This window comes from Dendrobates tinctorius, unplaced genomic scaffold (assembly GCF_039654945.1).
Source record: "Dendrobates tinctorius isolate UK_male_01 unplaced genomic scaffold, ASM3965494v1 ptg000104l, whole genome shotgun sequence".
Classification (NCBI taxonomy): domain Eukaryota; kingdom Metazoa; phylum Chordata; class Amphibia; order Anura; family Dendrobatidae; genus Dendrobates; species Dendrobates tinctorius.
Window position 1 is genome coordinate 3,995,289 of NW_027361772.1, and position 20,973 is coordinate 4,016,261.

General features: G+C 43.8%; 1 protein-coding gene across 1 annotated transcript in view; it reads right to left on the bottom strand.

Moving 5' to 3' along the window:
- TGOLN2 (trans-golgi network protein 2) overlaps positions 1-20,973 on the bottom strand; it is a 50,827-nt gene that overhangs the window by 13,669 nt on the left and 16,185 nt on the right. The gene's annotated exons all lie outside the window — the stretch shown is intronic.

Sequence of the window (20,973 nt, forward strand, 5' to 3'; positions counted from 1 at the left end):
CAGACACTACATGTTGCATTTTTTGTTCCGCACAACCTCGTCAAAAAAGCACATGCGCACGGAATGTAAGTATATAGACTTGAATGTCCCTTTAATTTTTAAAAATTTATATGTTTTCTCTTCCTTTTTTCCTGTCCTGTTTTTCATCTTCTATTATCTTTTCTGTAGCCTGTGTCTATCTTTTTCATTCCCAAATATTCTAGCAGGAAACAGTGTTATCAGGATCAACAGTGTATGCAGTGTGTATTGTATTTCTGTATTGTGCCGCATTGACTATTGTTCCTGATGACACTGTTGTGTATCCTGCTAGAATATATCTAGCAGGAAACACAATTGTGTTATCATGGCCAACAATCAGTGCATTGTCCATTGAATTGTTTTGTGATGACGCATTGAATGGTGTATGATGATACAGATTTTGCCATCAGTGCATTCTGTTTGTTTTGGGTTTTTTTTTAAACAGTGAACAAAGTTCAAACACGTTGGCGCTCGATGAAGGACCGCTTCAACATTGATGTTCGTGCTGAGGGACAGGTTTGCAGTGGTTCAGCGGCAAGAACCAAAAGAAAATACCGGTATCATCGAGAGTTGGCATTCCTAAGACCGGTCCTTGCCACCAGAGCTTAAGTATTTTTTTTATTTTTTTTTTTATAAGTCTTATTTTAATCTGTGCTTTTCTATTCCACAGCGGTTGCTTCTTGTAAATGCATGATAGCAGCACCCTGCAACCTGTCCCTGGAGCGGTCCTTCATCGGATGACCTCGGACCCGTCCCAGCCATCCGACAGTCAGGAAGCAGCTTGCAGGTCAGCAACATGGACAGCTGGTGACCAGAAAGCTGGTCAATCAGGTGTTCCCCTGTCCCAGGTCTCTGCCACTGGTTATGCGTGCACTTAGCGGCAGAGGGCCTCGGACAGGAATGTCATGCTCGAGTTCATGCACTTGAGCGAGGCCTTTCATAACAGCCTCAAGGCACTCTCAGACAGAGTGGAAAGCGGTTTTTCACTAATGGAACACCGCTTCCACTATCGACAGTCACCTTGACCGGCTGGAGGCCGGCCTCAACAGTCCAGCGCACCATTTTTTCAGTAAAATTGAACACGGCATGGTGGAACACCTTAGTCCTGAGTAACAGCTACAGGCAATGCAGCAGAATCAGTACGTGCAGCAGTCAGTGGTGGCATTTCCACCTGTGCCACCACTGACTCGCTTCACCTCACTACAGACTTCTGCTGCATACCACTGCACGGCCACCTGCATGCCAAGCCAAGCTGGACACCACACCAATGACGAGTGCTGCTGGACACTCCACCACCGCCATCGCTCCACCTGCTTGTAGCACTGCCACCGCTTCACCTGCTTGGAGCACCGAAAACAATCCTCCTGTAGGAGCACCGACAACACTCCTCCTAGGAGCACCACCACCGCTCCACCTGCTTGGAGAACTGACAAACCTCCTGGTAGGAGCACCACCACTGCCACCTGCTTGGAGCACCGACAGCACTCCTCCTCCTTGGAGCACGGCCACCACTCCTTCTAGGCGCACCGCCAGCGCTCCTCCTGGTAGAAGCGCCACCTCCGCCACCACCGTGCATCATCAGCAGAGGGGTTATCCCCATTCCCTCTTTGTGCAAAGTCACCCAAGTTCTACCCGCTTCAGCTGGTCAAAAATGTCACACACTGTCAAAAGATCCAGACAGGAGACTCCAGGACAAAGAAAGAAGAAAACAAAAACTTTGTCTGTCCCTCCCCCCTCTCCTCCTACTGTGTCTGAACCTGCCTCCATTTCCATCCCTGATCCTCCTGATCTCCCTTCCCCCATTACTTTTGTCGCCCCTTCCCCTAGAACCCCTTCCTTGCCTTCCAGCCGTTCCTCGTCTCTCCACACCCCCAGAGTAGCCCAATCTTCCCCCAAACGTCGTTCCCAATAAAAAATTTTTTTTTTAAAAGTGAAATTTTGGTTTCCCCTAATATGGTTTGATTAATGGGTCATTCGCCGCCTACACACACTGTGCCATACACTGAGTTTTTAACACCACATAGCTCCAATACTGACACGTTTCTTGTGTCAGTCCTGGAGATGTGTAGTCAAAAACACAAATATATGACTTGCATTTTCACCACTAGTCTCTTCAGTCTGCTAATATTGCACAGACTGAATAGAGGATGGTGTTGAGTGCAAGGCATATCTATTATTACCTTGCCAGGTATCATAAAAAGTTAATTGAGGATGGTGTGCTTTTACCATCATTTAACTATTTGTGACAAGGCCAGGGGATTCTAGATATACCTTGTAATTAACCACATCCTCTATTCAGTGTGTGGTTAATAAACTGAGGAGATGATGGGAAAAATACACCTCATATCTACAATACCCTGGTCTCGTATCATAACTTTATCACACCTGGCCAGGTGAATACAAATGAGTTAACGTTCATCGTCTCTTCAGTCTGCATTATCTATTTCATGCAGACTGGAGGAATGCTGCAGTTTAACTCGTATGTGTATTCACCTGGCCACATGTGATAACTTTCTAAAGTTAGGATGCATTATTTTGGGCGTCCTCACTTCAGCATGACACCAGGCCTGGGTATTGTAGAAGTTATACAACCTTTATTATCTCTCCAGTATGTGTTCAAGCTCAAGCCACAGTGGTTAGCCTACAAATAATATTTAGATTCACATGGCCAGGTGTCATAAAGAGTGACGGATGCTAGTGACTCCCCAAATCACTATTTGTAACATCAGGCCAGGTGACAAATATTAGTTGCATTATCTCCACTGTCGCTGTAAATTGAACACAAACTGTAGAGATGCTAAAGGTCATACGTGTATGTGTACGTGTATATAGACATATATTCACCTGGTCAGGAGTACTAGTAAATTCATGATGCACAAAACACAGCATCATGAATTCACTGGTACACCTGGCCAGTTGATTATTGTATTGGAGTGTAAAAATACAGAGTGCACTCAGTACAGGTATCCAAACAGGTTATTTATTAACATACATACAAGGAAAATTTTAAACACCATTTGATCTTGCCATTCCACCAGTCCTACATCTGAGATGAAGTAGGCCGCAAATTGGTCCCTCATTTGGCCAACTTCAACAGATGACCTGAGAGGGTGCTGAGTGAATTCAGGCAATGGGTTAGGAGCTGCATCATCGAGTTCAAAGGTCGGGTGCTCTTTAGCCATCACAAAATTATGAAGAACCACACAGGCCTTCTCCACCTCATCCACGGTTTCCAGTTTCAGATTAATGGCTGTACCGAGAATGCGCCATCTGGAGACAAGTATACCAAAGGCACACTCTACAGTTTTTCTGGCCCTGGTCAGTCTGTAATTGAAGATTTTTTTGGTGTGGTCCAAGTCCCAGCTGGAGTATAGTTTCATCAAGTTTTGGCACATTTGAAATGCCTCATTCCCAACCATTACAAATGGCAGTGGCGGACCTTCGGTGTGGGGAAGAGGCTGTGGCATGGGGAAACTGAAATGGTTGCCATACAACCTCCTTCCCATGTCCGAATTCTTAAAAGCCTGGGAGTCATTCCCACGGCCAAATAGCAACAAACATACAGTCTGCATCCGCAATGGCCATGTAGAAAAGTACTTTTTGTAGTTATAGTACTCAAAGCCAGTTCTTTTTGGTTTGATAATCCGGATGTGTTTCCCATCAACCGCTCCCAAACAGTTAGGGAAACTGCAGACTGTCCAAAATTTTTCTGCTATTTCCATCCACTTTTCGGCGGTGTGCAGGGGCATAAATTCGGGACAGAGAACGTTCCACAAAGCCCGACAGGTGTCCGCAACAATTCCCGACAAGGTGGATATTCCAATGCGGTACTAGAAGTGGAGTGAAGAGAGGCTCTCCCCAGTAGCCAGGAATCCAGGCAACCAAGAAAAAAAAAAAAAAAAAAAAAAAAAAATATATATATGTATATGATTTTTTAAAACCCACACACAAAAAAAAAAAATTTAAATAAAAAAATACATGCATAAAAATAATTCTGCAGCCTTTTGTTTACTACATGGCAGAACAATATTTCTGCCAGCTTTGGAATAGTACATGTCAGAACAAAAAATTAGGCAGGCATTGGTTTTGCAATTTGTACCGTAATGTGACCAGGAGCAGTTTCTCCCAGGGCTGTGGAGTCGGAGTTAGTTTTGGTTGGAGTCGGAGTCGGTAGAAATGTACCGACTCCAGCTTTAAAAAAAAATGTATTAATATTTCATAATTGACCTTCATATGAATTTTATAAATGTTACTCAAATATATATGTTCTATCAAACTATGAACAACAGTGATAAGCAGTTCTGCTGGAGAGACATTTCTTACTTCTTGTGTGTCACTGTTCTCCACTGCCCTTATCTAATCTTATACTTGGTTAACCTCATGCTGCCCCAACCCCCCTACTTACAATGTATGAAACTGAAAGTGAAAATGTGTTGCAAATTCTTAGTAGTAAAGCTCCTCCTCTAGACTAGATCATACTAGGTGTGCGTCTTCCAAGCATCTCACAGCTGCCTGCTACTCAGAAGAGGAAGACTGTAAGAAGTATTATCCTTTCAACAAACTTTGCATCAGTTAACTGTGAGTACATGAGGAATAATAACAGTATTACTGACCACTATATCAGTTGTACGACCTGGCAATAATTTTGTACAATTGTTTTTAGGAAAAACAATTGTCATTTAGATTGTGAATGCAGAATTAAAAACCTGAGAATGTCAAAGCAGCATCACATTAAATCAGCTGTATTTGAACATTTCACCATCACTCAAGATAGAAAACATTATGTCTGTCAGTGTATGACAAATGATCCAGACGAAAACAAATGCTGTGAAGCCAAGATGAGTGCATATTCAGGCAAAGATAAAAATGCTCCTACCAGAGCTTCTAATCTAAAGAGACATTTACAGCGCTTTCATCCAGAAGTACAGAAAGCAGTGGATGAGAAAGACTGCATCCAAACCAATGAACCAGTGCCCAGCTCTTCCAGCCAAACAAAGGAGCAGAGAACTTTGCAGCTATTAGTTGCAAGATATTTTGTCAGTGACAAAGTTACTGTGACAATGACAGTAGATACATTTAAAAAACAGATCATAGAGCTTGTTGTAAAGGATAGTGTGCCTATTTCATTATTTTCACGACCAGCTTTTATGTGTATGAATGGGGAAATGGCCCGCAAGCTTGGTGTTTCTCTGGAGAGAGTATTAGAAAATTAGTAATCGACGAAGCTTTTAAACAAAAGGAAGAACTTAAAAAAACTCTCAAGGGACGCTTTCTGTTTCTTAAAATGGATGCCTGCACACGTCACAGAGTGAACTATTTTGCCATCAATATCCAATTTGTTTGTGACAAAAATGAAATAGTTACCAAGACATTGGCAGTAAAAGACACCAAAGCTCATCACACCAGTGAGTTTCTCCAGGTCTTGGTGGAAAAGGTTCTGCAAGACTATGAACTTAAAAAAGAGCAAGTTCTTTCTGTCGTAACTGACAATGCTTCAAATATGATAAGTACTATTAAGCTAATGAATGAGAGTAATGATGGTGACCAGCAGCTAGAAGAACATTCTGGGTCCACAGACACAGAAATGTTTGTAATAGAGGAACACAGTATTGTAACTGAGGAGCAAACTGAAGTTGCTTCAGATGAACAGCAACATGATAGTTTAGATGACCTTGTTGAAACTGTGTCAATATGTTCTTTCATTCATCACATGCGCTGTGTTGTGCATACGCTACAGCTGGCTATAAGAGACAGTCTGCAAGAAGGACATGCTGCTGCACTGATTGGCAAGGTGAGAAAATTGGCTAGTGTTGCCAGAACCCCTAAAGTTGACTCAATTTTGAAGAGACGTGCTGGAAAAGGGGCAATTATTGATCAAGCCACACGATGGGGCAGTACTTACTTAATGATTCAGCGCTTGGTTGAACTGAAAACCTTTGTAGACATGGCTAACCCTCAACTGACGCTAAATGAAAGTCAGTGGAATCAGGTGACTGAGCTGGAAAAATTGCAAGAGCACCCATTTACAGTGACTAAAAAATTACAAGCAGAGGACTTAACTCCAGGTATTTTCTTAAAGGAGTGGAAGAACCTGATGTTTCGCCTGTCCCAAAGAGGAGGGTTAATTGCAAGTGGCATTGCTACATCAATGAAACGGAGAGAGGAGCTACTATTACAAAATAACATTCTTTTGGCAGCTGTTTATGTAGACCCAATGCATCGGATTCTTCTAGATGATCAACAGCTAAGTAAAGGAAAAGAAGCTCTGTTTGAAATAGCAGTAAGGATGAAAGGGTTGCAGAACAGTCAGGAGGAACAAGAAGAATTTGGTCGTCCTGCCACATCTTCACCCTCCTCATCAACTGATGAAGAATTTAATTTCGAAAAATATTTGGATCACAAGGACCGTGCAAAGCGTTCCCGCATAGAAGAGTCATCCCCATCAAGGAACACAGCCAGTACATTTCAGCAGATTTTTTCATGTGCACTAAAAGAAATTGAGAAATTTGACCGTTCATCAAAAATAACAGTGCAACAAGCGATTCCTCTGTATCCTGACATTGTCAGAGATGTTGCCCGAGTGGTTACTGCTTTGCCACCAACACAAGTTAGTGTAGAGAGGTTGTTCTCTGCTCTCAAAATAATTAGATCAGATTTGAGGGCATCCATGAAGGAGGATCTGACAGAGGCAATACTTTTTCTGAGGACAAATTTATAGATTTCTTCTTATTAACTGCATAAAAGTGTTTATTGCATATTTACTTACAGTTTAGAAAAGTTTATAAAAGTTATTTGCTATATTCTAATTGTATTCTAATAAATGTAGTTTTTGCTCTAAGTGGTCTGATTACTTATATGATGGTGAGAAACTGAATAAGCACGATGTTTAATATTTTACAGCAGTAAATTTGTTGTTATGAATTGGCCATTTATGAAGGAGTCGGAGTCGGAGTCGGAGCCTGATAAAATCCAGGAGTCGGAGTCGCAACTGTGGCTTACCGACTCCACAGCCCTGGTTTCTCCGGAGGAATCGCACGACGGAGCTGTGTGTCCCGTCTCCGGATGAATTGTTCAACACGAGCAAGTAAATCCCTGAAGCTTTGTTGGGACATCCGGGTATAATCAGGAAACTTCTCCGGGTTTGCCTGGAGCTCGCTGTAGAGGGTGTGGTACGCTCCACGGCTCTCCCGGAGTTCAATAATTGGATGTATCCACAAACACCGCCGCTGTCGTCTACGCTGTCTCCCTCTCTCTCCCTTTGTTGATGGCAAGCAACTGCATAAGCCTGAGCCATCCTGATGTCCAGATCCAAGTTGAAGTGAAAACTCTTCCAGCGCAGATCCATGCTGACACAAGAAAAAGCAAGCAAATGTGAAGAATTCAGCTGAAAACTGGTTCTATATAAAGAATTCCCATGACACACGCCCACTGCTGTGCCACTGGTGGAGTCTGTTGCAAGAATTTTTCAAGGATTTGTCTCCTGTGAAATGTGACACCTAGACAACCCATGCAAAAAAAAAAAAAAAACCACAAACGCATGGAAAAACGCTTGAAATCGCATACGAACGCTGCATTTGTCATGCGCACGCTGATGCGACAAAATATCGCGTTTACATGCGTTTTTTTCATGCGTTTTATGTGCGCTCGAAACGCTGTGCAAAACGGCGCAAGTGTGAAACTAGCCTTACATTACACATTCACAGTAGGTTAGTATTATCAGGTCATGGTATGGCGGTATTGATTCAAATACAGTATAAGGGTAATATCTGATCATTACATGGTGATACTGTTGAATCCAGCATAGTGATAATATCTGGACTCGGTTGTAGAAGTATTATTCAAATACAGTATAATGGTAATAATTGGTCATAACATGGCAGTATCATTCAGTCACACCACAGTCTGTTCAAGGTATAGCGATATTATCCAGGCAAACTATGCTTGTAGTATAGAAGTACAATTTAGCTGCACTACGGTGATAGTATCTGGTCATGATATGGCGGTAGTACTCAGTCACGCTATAGTGATAATCTGCTGAAACATCAAAGGGATGCCAGTAATCTGCATCTAACTACACTCCCTGACAGAAGTTATGTCGCTTATCCATGTTATGTAAATAAAAGCTTATAACCAGACGTTAAATTCATCCATTATTGGTTGTATAAATTATTCTTTTGAAAGCTGAAACCCTCCGAAATGTGGTTTAGGTTAAGAAAATAAATTGGCATCAATGCAGAAATCTTGATCATTTAATGGACACAGAATGGTCAGATTTTGGCAAGACAAAAGTTGTGTCGCCTGGTCATATAATGCACCCAATCCTAGTTCACATCCCCACCTGTGCTCAGTAAGTGATCGGTTAATTAGTGGGTGTGTATAAAAAGAAGCCCGGCACCCCAGACCTTCACTTGAGCTGCAACTTGAGCTCAGACAACATGCCAAAAATCCACCCTGCGACCAAAGCCTGGATTATTAAGAGGCTGAAGACCAGATCCACTGCAGAGGTGGCTGGCACCTTTAATCTGTCTCAGCGTCAAGTACAAAGAATTAAAAAAAAGATTTGAAGAGACTGGAGATGCATTTGACAAGCCCAGGTCCGGCAGACCCCGCAAGACAACTGCTCAGGAGGAACGTTTGTTGGTTAGAAAATCCCAAGCAAGCCCCTCTTCCACTGTAGCAGAGATCCAACAGGCCTGGTCACCTCAAGTCCCTGTGTCAACTAGAACAGTTTGTAGGATTCTGTTTCGAAATGGCCTCCATGGTCGAACCAGTGCCCAGAAGCCAGCGCTAAACAAAAGGCAAATTAAAAACCGTGTGGTGTTTGCAAAGTCCCACAGCCTGCTAAACAGATAAGACGCTGGAAAAGTGTCGGTGGATTACTCTGATGATTCTTCAGTAGAATTACACCACAGCCGCCGTAAATACTGCAGGAGACCTACTGGAGCCCTATGGATCCAAAATACACCCAGAAAACAGTTAAATTTGGTGGTGGAAAGATCATGGTCTGGTGTTACATTCAGTATGGGGGTGTGTGAAACATTTGCAAGGTGGAAGGCAATATCAATAGCTAATACTTCTTGATATTTTAGGCTACCTCTTATATTCCAAATCATAAAAGGGGTCAAATTCTGCAGCAGGATGGTGCTCCATCTCATACATCAATCTCTACAACAAAGTTCCTCCAGGCAAAAAAGATCAAGGTGCTCAAGGACTGGCCAGCCCAGTCACCAGACATGAACACCATTGAACATGTTTGGGGTAGGATGAAAGAGGAAGCTTGGAAGACAAAACAAGAGAATCCAGATGAACTCTGGGAGGCATGTAAGACTGCATTCTTTGCTATTAATGATGACTTCATTAATAAATTGTATGAATCATTGTTGAACCGCATGGATGTAGTCCTTCAAGCTCATGGAAGTCACACAAAATATTAAATATGGCTAATAGCACCACAACTTCATTCACCAATGTTATGCAACATATATTTGTATTTTAAGTTAATTTGTTTGAATATCACATTACTTTCTGTGGCCGACAAAACTTTTGTCTTGCCAAAATCTGACCATTCTGTGTCCATTAAATGATCAATATTTCTGCATTGATGCCAATTTCTTTTCTTAACCTAAACCACATTTCGGAGGGTTTCAGCTTTCAAAAGAATAATTTATACAACCAATGGATGAATTTCACGGCTGGTTATAAGCTTTTATTTGCATAACATGGATTAGCGACATAACTTCTGTCAGGGAGTGTATACTTGAACAGATATCTTTGCATATCCCTACTTGTTTCCAGAGGCTAGTGAATAGAGAATCTTGACATTTATTTAGCGGCCAATAAAAGATTATAAATGTTCGTTTTATGCAAAACATTGAGTAATACCTGTCGGCAGACCACTAACCACTATAAAGCTATGTGCGCACGTTGCAGAAATGCTGCAGAATTGTCTGCAGCATTTCCGCAACTCCCCGCCGCAGGTAAAACGTATGCAGAATTCACATGCGTTTTCCCGCAAAACACAAGTGTTTTGCAAGCGTTTTTAGCTTGCAGAATGCTTGCGCTTTCCAAGCGATTTGAAGCATCACTTGGAAAGGTGATTGCCAGGTTGGTCACACTTGTCAAGCATAGTGCTTTACAAGTATGACCAACTTTTTACTATTGAGGCTGCCTATGCGGCATCAATAGTAAAAGATAGAATGTTAAAAAAAAAAAAAAAAAAAAAATTAGGGATATACTTACCCTCTGTCGGCCCCCGGAATCCTCCCAGCCCCCAGCGGCGCTGCCATAAAATTCTGTTCCCGGGGATGCATTGTGCGAATGACCTCTAATGACGTAGCGGTCACGCGACCGCGACGCCATCAGAGGTCATTCGCGCAATGCATCCCTGGGAATGGAACTTGAAGCAGCGCTGCTGAGGGCCAGGAGGACTCCGGGGGCCGCCAGAAGGAGAGTATCTCTATTTTTTATTTTAATTTTTTTTTTTTTTTTTTTTTTTACAGTCTCCTCTCCTCCAGACCCTGGGTACCATCCGCACATGAAACGCTCACTTTTCGCATGGTGGGCATGGCCACATGCATAAAGTGAGCGTTTCAATGCAATCCTAAGGCGGCGGAATCGCCGCGATTCTGCAAAATTAATGGACATGCTGCAGATTTTACCGCAATGCGATCCTGCAGCAAAAAAATTCGCAGCATGGGCACAGCAATTGCATTGAAAATCAATGTGATGGGTTTTGTTAGCGTTTAAGCGTTTCCGCAGCGGCAAAAACGCAACGTGGTCACACAGCCTAAAGGTCTGAGATAATATCCTGTTTAAATAAACCTGATGAAGGAGTTGCATCAACTGCAAAGTGAGTAGTCTTAAAGGGAATCTGTCAACTATTTTTTCGCACATAAGCTGTGGCCACCACCATCAGGGGCTTATCTACAGCATTCTGTAAAGCTGTAGATAAGCCCCCGATGTAACCTGAAAGATAAGAAAAACGAGTTATATTATACTCACCCAGGGGCTGTCCGGGTCCGATGGGTGTCGCGGTCCAGTCCGGCGCCTCATCTTCTAGTGATGACATCCTCCTCTTTGCTTCCCGTCGCGGCTCTGGCTCCGGCGCACTGCCCTGCCCTTTTGAGGGTAGAGCAGAGTCCTGCAGTGCGTAGGTGCCGGGAGAGGTCAGAGAGGAGCGGCGCCTGCGCACTGCAGGACTCTGCTCTCCCCTCAGCAAGGCAGAGCAGAGCGCCTGCGCCGGGAAGCAAAGAAGTGGACGTCATCGCTAGAAGATGGGAGGCACCGGACCGCCTCGTGGGGTGTTAGGATGATACTGAGAAAGGTCAGGAATCAGCCCAGAACTACATGGGAGGACCTGGTCAATGACTTGACGAGTGTTGGGACAACAAACTCAAACATTACCATTAGTCACACAAAACACCAACATGGATCAAAAGTCTACAGGGCACTCAAGGTCCCCCTGCTCACTTAAGCACATGTGCAGGCCCACTTGTAGCTTGCCAATGACCATCCGGATGAACCGGAGGAGGCATGGGAGAAGGTCACGTCGTCAGATGACAACAAAATAGTACTTTTTGGTATAAACTACACTCGCTGTGATTGAAGGAAGAAGGACAAGCACAGGCCCAACCAAGAACACTGTCCCAAACATGAAGCATGGTGAGGGAAACATCATACTTTAACAGGAGCTTTTCTGCAAAGGGGACAGGACGATTGCACCGTATTGAAAGGAGGATTGATGGAGTCATATAATCGCAAGATTTTGGTCAATAACCTCCTTCCCTCAGTAATAGCATTGAAGATGGAACGTGGCTGGGTCTTCCAGCTTGACAATGACCCGAAACACACAGCTAGGGCATATACGGAATGACTCCGTAAGAAACATTTCAAGGCCCTACTGTAGTGGCCTAGCCAGTCTCCAGACCTGAACCCAATAGAAAATCTTTGAAAGAAGCTGAAACTCAATGTTGCCCAGTAACAGCCCCAAAACCTGAAAGACCAGGAGAAGATCTGTATGGAGGAGTGGGCCAAAATCCCTGCTGCAGCGTGTGCAAACTTGGTCAAGAACTACAGGAAACATCTGACATCTGTAATTGCAAGGTGGGGAGAGAACCTTTTCGCTGAACATGCCAGGTTACTGCAATGGACGTAGTAGCAGTGCACCTGCACAGAACGATGAAGCCAATGCCCATAGATGGGCGCGTATAATTGCGGTATTGCAGAATTACGGTTAATATTACACGTCACAAGGCACTGTGACGCTGATTGGGGGGGGGGGGGGGGTACGCAAATGAAGACAGGAGGAAAAGATTCCTTTCAAGTATCGCACACCCCTGAGCCTGGAAGAAATCAACAGCATAAAGAAATAAAATAAGATTTCTCAACAAGACCGCAGATATGAGGCATCTGATATATAATTAATTACCTTGTAATGTCTGGACGGAACAGGAAGTGAAGATGTGTCCGGTTCCCAGAATGCCAAGTGGTGGAAGTTCACCAACCGCCATATTGGGACACCCAAGTGATGGGTGCCTCAATATGGAAACTGCTCGTGGTACCAGCCTCTTTCGTGGTTCCACCAGCGAAACACCGTCGCACCATACACATACACACTGTATATGCCGAACGCACCCTCTTGCGCGGTACCACCAGTGGAACATGCCGCCGCCAGGATCAGCCGAATGATTCACTGACCGCCGCCATCTTTGTACAGGAGGAGCGCATGCGCAGTTTTAATGTGACAGCCGCTATCTGTCTGCACAAAGTTGGTGGCGGTGTGATTTACTGCGTCTGCATGAATACTGTGCAGGCGCAATCATAGAATCGTAGAGTTGGAAGGGACCTCCTGGGCCATCTGGTCCAAATCCCTGCTCAAAGCAGGATTCGCTAAATCATCCCAGTCAAATGTCTGTCCAGCCTCTGTTTGAAGACTTCCATTGGAGGAGAACTCACCACTTCTCGTGGCAGCTTGTTCCACTCATTGATCACTCTGTCAAAAAGTTTTTTCTAATATCTAATCTGTGTCTCCTCCCATTCAGTTTCATCCCATTGCTTCTAGTCTTTCCTTGTGCAAATGAGAATAAAGTTGATCCTTCTACAATGTGACAGCCCTTGAGATATTTGTAGACAGCTATTAAGTCTCCTCTCAGTCTTCTCTTTTGCAAACTAAACAATCCCAAATCCTGCAACCTTTCCTCATAAGACAGGGTTTGCAGACCGGTCACCATTCTGGTCGCTCTTTTCTGAACTTGCTCCAGTTTGTTGATGTCTTTTTTAAAATGTGGTGCCCAAAACTGGACACAATATTCCAGATGAGGTCTGACCAAAGAGGAGTAGAGGGAAATAATGACTTCACGTGATCTAGACTGTATGCTTCTGTTAATACACCCTAGAATTGAATTTGCTTTTTTTGCTGCTGCAATGAATCATTCGGCTGATCCCGGAGGCAGATGCGCGACATGTCTACAGGCAGAGGAAGCCGGTCACATTAACCGGCTTCCCGACCGCCCACTGTAGATAAACGTTGGCGCTTGCTGGGCTTTGTGCAGCGCCGACGTTTATCTACTGTCGGCGGTTTTGTGCCCCCCGGGACCCCCACATACCTTATAACGCGGGGATCCCGGTGCACAATGCATGCTGGGACCCCCGATGTCATCGAGACCTGATTGGTTCAGGTCCTGATGACGTCAGCGTCACAGCAGCCAATGGGAGCGATCGCTGGGAAAGCTGCTTGTTTCCCGGCGATCTCACTCATTGTAACGCGGCTTCTCCTCTGATCTCACACTGACAGATGATCAGAGGTGAAGCAGCGTTACTGTGTGACTAGATCGCTGCCTGGCACAGCTGATCGCTGCCTGGCACAGCGATCTTGTCACAGCGATCTTGTCACACAGTAACGCTGCTTCTCCTCTGATCATCTGTCATTGTGAGATCAGAGGAGAAGTCGCGTTATTATGTGCCAGGCAGCGATCTTGTCACATAGTAACGCTGCTTCACCTCTGATCATCTGTCAGTGTGAGATCAGAGGAGAAGTGGCGTTACTATGAGTCAGATCGCAGGGCAGCGATCTTGTCACAAAAAGAAAAAAAAAGCAGGTACACAGGTTAGGGCTAGGGTTAGGGCTGGGATTAAGGTTATGGGTGTGTTGGTGTTAGGTTTGTGGTTAGGGTTATGGTTAGGGCTGAGATTAGGGTTAGGGGTGTGTTGGGGTTAAGGTTGGAATTAGAATTGGGGGTTTCCACTGTTTAGGTACATCAGGGGCTCTGTAAATGCAATATGACGCCCGCAGACCATTCCATCAAAGTCTGCATTTCAGAACGCCACTACTTCCCTTCCGAGCCCCACCGTGTGCCCAAACAGTAGTTTTCTCCCACATATAGGGTACCAGCATACTCAGGACAAATTGGACAACAACTCTTAGGGTCCAATTTCTCCTGTTACCCTTGTGAAAATAAGAAATTGGGGGCTAAAAGATCATTTTTGTGGAAAGTGATTTTTTTATTTTCACGCCTCTACATTATAAACTTTAGTGAAACACTTGGGGGTTCAAAGTGCTCACCACACATCTAGATAAGTTCCTTCGGGGGTCTAATTTCCAAAATGGGGTTACTTGTGGGGGGTTTCCACTGTTTAGGTACATCAGGGGCTCTGCAAATGCGACATGACACCCGCAGACCATTCCATCAAAGTCTGCATTCCAGAACATCACTACTTCCCTTCCGAGCCCCACCGTGTGCCCAAACAGTAGTTTTCTTCCACATATGGGGTATCAGCATACTCAGAACAAATTGGACAACCACTTTTGAGGTCCAATTTCTCCTGTTACCCTTGTGAAAATAAGAAATTGGGGGCTAAAAGATCATTTTATGGAAAAAAAATGATTTTTTAATTTCATGGCTCTACGTTATAAACTTCTGTGAAGCACTTGGGGGTTCAAAGTGTTCACGACACATCTAGATAAGTTCTTTAAGGGGTCTAGTTTCCAAAATGGGGTCACTTGTGGGGGGTTTCCACTGTTTAGGTACATCACGGGCTCTCCAAATGCGACATGGCATCCGATCTCAATTCCAGCCAATTCTGCATTGAAAAAAGTCAAACGGCACTCCTTCCGTTCTGAGCTCTGCCGTGTGCTCAAACAGTGGTTTAGCCCCACATACGGGGTATTGGCGTATTCGGGAGAAATTGCACAAAAAATTTTGTGGTTCATTTTCTCTTTTTACACTTGTGAAAATAAAAAAAAAATGTTTTTGAAGTAAAATGTTTGTGAAAAAAAGTTAAATGTTTATTTTTTCCTTCCATATTCCATTCATTCATGTGAGGGACCTGAAGGGTTAATAAACTTCTTGAATGTGGTTTTGAGTACATTGAGAGGTGCAGTTTTTAGAATGGTGTCACTTTTGGGTATTTTCTGTCATATTGACCCCCCAAACTCACTTCAAATGTGAGATGGTCCCTAAAAAAAAAATGGTGTTGCAAATTTTGTTGTAAAAATGAGGAATCGCTGGTCAACTTTTAATCCTTATAACTTCCTAAAAAAAAAAAAAAATTATGTTTCCAAAATTGTGCAGATGTAAAGTAGACATGTGGGAAATGTTATTTATTAACTATTTTGTGCGATATCACTCTCAGATTTAAGGGCATAAAAATTAAAAGTTTGAAAATTGCAAAATTTTCGCCAAATTTTGATTTTTTTAACAAATAAGCGCAGATCATATCTAAAATTTTTTACCACCATCATGAAGTACAATATGTCATGAGAAAACAATGTCAGAATCAGTAGGATCCGTCGAAGCGTTCTAGAGTTATGACCTCATAAAGTGACACTGGTCAGAATTGAAAAAATTGGCCCGGTCACGAAGGCAAAAACAGGCTCGGGTGCGAAGGGGTTAAAGGGGTTTTCCCACGAACTAAAGTTCATTTTATAAAATGTCTGTCTGTGTCTGACAGTGTATGGAGCATACCACATCTCCTGGGCAGGGGAGGAAGCAAAAGACAATACTGACATTACAGCAGGTGATCGCAGAGGATTCATTTTGTGAGGTAAAATATTTCAATGAGTTTTTAAACAACATTTTACCTCACAAAATGTATCCTCTGCGATCTCCTGCTGTAATATCAGTATTACCTTTTGCTTCCTCCCCAGGAGCTGTACACTGTCAGACAGACAATTTTTAAAATGAACTTTCGCTCGTGGGAAAACCCCTTTAAAAAGCAAATATCAAAGCCAACATCAAAAATACCAAGAATATACCATCAAAGAAGAGGACAGCTATCCAAGTTACCACAGAAACATGACAAGGGGGATAGCACATGGGGCAGACAGGTTAAAGAGAGCACAGACGGGAGATGTCAGCACATGGGGAAAGAGAGAGTGGATTGGCGAGTGAGCACATGGGGGGGGGGGGAAATTCTAAAATGCAGCAAAACCTGCCCCCTTCGTGACATTACTGCCCTCCATCTAGTAAAGATATGACTATTAACATTTCTATCACCTGCGTGCCCATATTAATAGGTTCTATACATCCTACGGCGTGACAGATTCCCTTTAAGAGCTAACCCAAGTCTTTAAGAAAGCCATTGCCCTTCCAATTAAATCCTGCAGTGGTGGACTGAATTGCCAAGAACTAAGAGGTTGTCCAGATAAAGGACAATCAGTACGCAGGTGAGCGATTACTAGGGGCCACTGCTAGATCAAACAGAAGGGCCTAACTACCCCTTTTATGGACACAGCTACCCTGAGGAATGTCTGGTGATCCCTGTGTGTGTGTGGACACATGATAATAGGCATCTTTTAGGTACAAGACTGCCACAAAACAATTTGGGGAAAAAAGTATTTTTTATAGTTGACTTTACTGACTCCATCTTGAAAGACGGAATCTTAAAAGAAGGAATCTGTTTAAAGCTCTCAACCTGATTTTAGTCCTAAAGTTCCATGTGGCTTTCTTACAAAAAAAAAAAAATAAATTTATATATATATATTTCTCCTTCCCTTCATTCTTCTATGAGGACAACCAGGAGAACTACTTTCTCAACTAAAAATAGAATTAGTCTTAGGCTGCATACACACGTCGCGGTTTTTTCGCAGTTTTTTTTAACGCACAATTTTGCAGCGAAAAAGAAAAAAAAAAAAAAAAAAAACCAGCATCCCATGGGATTCCGCAATGCTGTGCTAATGCTGCAGATTTTCCCGCGGCGGAATCGCATCGTGGAAAAATACGCAGCATGCTCATCATTTTGTGGAATCGTGGAGATTCCGCCCACATAGGAATGCATTGTTCTGCTTACTTTCCGCATGTGGCTGTGCCCACCATGCGAAAAGTAAGCAGAACATTTGCGGATGGTACCCACAGTCTGGAGGAGAGGAGACTGTCCTACGGGCTCTGGGTACCATATCCCTGTAAAAAAAAAAAAAAAAAAAAAAAATTGGGTTATATTCACCTTCCAATGTCCCACGCAGCGTCCCCAGGCTTCAGCGATACACGCGGCAGGTCCCGTTCCCAGTGATGCATTGTGATGACCTTTGCTGACGTCGCTGTCTCGCGATACTGTAGCCGTGTTGCGAGACTGCGACGTCAAAGGCCATTGCCGCAATGCATCAATGGGAACAGGACCTGCCGCGTGTATCGCTGAAGCCTGGGAACGCTGCGCGGGACATCGGAAGGTGAATATAACCCGATTTTTTATTATTTTTAACATTAGATCTTTTTACTACTGATGCTGCATAGGCGGCCTCAATAGTACAAAGTTGGTCACACTTGTCAAACACTATGTTTGACGAGTGTGACCAACCTGTCAATCAGTTCTCCAAACGATGCTACAGATCACTTGGAAAATGCTAGCATTCTGCAAGCTAATTACGCTTGCAAATTGCTAGTTTTTCCCGTTGGAAAATCACGGGAATTTAGAATGCGTTTTTCCCGCGGAATGGAATTCTGGAATTCTCGCGGTAACTTCCGCGGGAATTCCACTACATGTGAACCCAGCCTTACCGGTAATTCGGTTTCTAGGAACCTTCCACGACAGCAGCATCAGAGGATGTCTCCCCGCCCTAAAGGGGGACAGGAAATACAAGAGAGGTTAAATACCCCTCCCCTTACTACAACCTCCAGTGTTTTTCTTGACACACTAGCATGTATAGTTACCACCAAAGTGCAAGGATCATCCAATTTAGAACATCAGATGGGGGGAAATTAGTGATGTCGTGGAAGATTCCTAGAAACTGAATTACCGATAAGACCAATTCTATTTTCTCCAGTCACCTTCCACGACAGCAGCTTCGGAGTAATACCACCAACTAATTTCTTTAATGAGGGACAACAGCCTGCAGAACTCGTCTGCCAAAGGTTAAATACCTATTGAAATCTAGTCTGTAGTGTCTGGTGAATGTGTTGATAGATGACCAGGTAGTGGCTCTGCATATCTGCTCAGAAGATGCGTTCCCTCTTTCTACCCATGAAAACTGCGCAGGTGGAATGAGCCTTCAGCGAAGCAGGAGGAGGAAGATTATGCAGTGAATATGCCAGACAGATAGCTTGCTCGATCCTATTAGCAAATTGTATTTTTTGCCGTCTTCTTGCCTTTATTCCATCCTGTGAACTGAATGAACAGGTTTTGGTCAATCCTCCATTCTTCAGTTAGTTGGAGGTAATGAAGAACTACCCTGCGGACATCAAGGGTGTGAAAGGTTTCTTCCTTCATGCTGGAAGGATTTCGGCAGAATGAGGGTAGCACGATATCCTGACCTCTGTGAAAGTCCGAGACTACCTTAGGCATAAAGGAGGGGTCTAACCGAAGGATAATGCTGTCTGACGTGATAATCAGATAAGGTTCCTGTACTGACAGGGCCTGCAATTCTCCTATGCGCCTTGTGGTAGTAATCACCACTAAAAAGATGAATTTGAGACTCAGGTTCTTTAAGCTTATGGATGGTAGGGGTTCAAGTGGATCCCGGGTTAAACTATTAAGGACTAGATTCAAAATCCCAAGGGGTAACCTGACTATGGAGCCTAGGACAAATTCTAACTGCAGAGGTCATAAAACGTTTAACCCAACGGTGGCCAGCCAAGTCTTGATCAAACAAAGAGCCAAGAGCTGATACACCCATTACACTGAAGGTTCAGGTAAGTCCTAGCTCCAACCCCCCTCTGAAGAAAATCCAGAATTTGTGTGCTATTGGGATGGAAGGGATCAGGAGTACTTGGGAGGCACCAAGATGAGAACCTTTTCCAAACTTTGACAAAGATCGCATTAGTCACCGGCTTTCTGCTCTTCTGGAGGGTTTGGATTACTTCATCCGAGAGCCATTTAGCCTTTAAGATTTTGGCTTCAGTAGCTAGGCCGCAAGGTTCAATTTGCTTAGGTTCGAATGCAGCAGGGGGCCCTGATGCAGTAGGTCGACCTTCCGGGGCAGAAGCAAAGGACCTTCCTGAGCAATGTCCAGTAATGCGCCGTACCAGCCACATGGGAGCAATTTGGATCGTGGTGACTTGATCCATCCGAATTCTCTGCAGTGTTTTCACCAGCATCGGCATTGGTGGGAAGGCGTATGCCAGGCTGAAGGTCCATGGATGGGAGAAGTATCTATTCCTCGTGCTCAGATTGCAGGACAGAGGGAAAAAAGGGAATTAGACCTACCGGTAATTCTGCTTCCAGTAGTCCCTCAGGACAGCACCATAGAGGAAGTCCTCCCTTGACCTATAGCGGGACAGGATCACAGAGAGGTTAAAAGGTCCCTCCCTCTACAGTGTTTTTTTAAAGTACCACCGAGGATGGATGGAAATCGTCCAAACACGCCCTTACAAACGCATCTATAAGAGACCATTTAATAGCTTCATCTTAGTCTGGAGCCATGGCGACCTGACGGATGAACGATCTGTCGGAAGATTGATCCCGTGCAAGCCTAAAGACAAACATAAGGGAGGGAATTAAGGGTGCTGTCCTGAGGGACTACTGGAAACAGAATAACCGGTAGGTCCAATTCCCCTTTTCCATTTCGTCCCTCCGGACAGCACCATGGAGAATACCAAAGGAAAGATCCCAGGGTGGGTACAGAAACCCAAGGACCAAAGTCCAAGGCAAGAACCAGGCCAGATATAGAAATGATCTGCAAGATCAAAAAAATATAGATGTCTAAAGAAAAGCGCAAAGATAAACACCGTAGTGAGTGTCTGATCTATGTCTATAATGGCCAATTTCAGTATGAATGTGGTAAACAAGGTATGCAGCAGAAACAGAGTGAAACACACCCGCCGTACCCCCAATACCAATAACGAACAGCCATGAATTATAGTGGTTGTGATAGATACTTATAAAACACCTTATTGCCCAGCAAAGTATGGCGATAGCTGCAGCCACAACACCATGAGAACTGTACAGACCAGTAATCTGCTGCATGTGGTTAACGACAAAAGACTGTTCCTTCATCAGTCCTCCTGGGCTCAGGTTAAACCCTGGTTAGAGATCAGCTTACCAAAGTACAAGGAAACCTGTAAGACAGAGACCCTGGACTGTGGGAAGATCAAACCAATAACAGTTAGTACATGGATAATGGGCAGAGCATTGGGATGCACATACACTACTCATCCAGGAGATCACGTCTATTCCGAACCCTTTGATGTCAAAACCCCCAAGTAAGGGTTGATTATTATTATTGAAGCTAAGGAAATAGGCTGGCAGGTAATATCTCCTGCCATTACCAACACAGGGCTTCTTATTAGAAGCACTGAAAGGGAGACATGCATCACGCCTGTTTTACCTACAGTATGTTAGATACAGGGAGTCTGGAATCGATGAAAGTGGTGTTAGTTTGGGGGGGGGGGGGGGGTTGTTGGTAAAAAAACCTGTGATACGAGAGATTATTTCGAACTGCCTCTATACAAGTCATTAGTCCGGACATTATATATAAGTCAACTTATCTATATACACACACACACAGATAGAGATATAGAGATATAT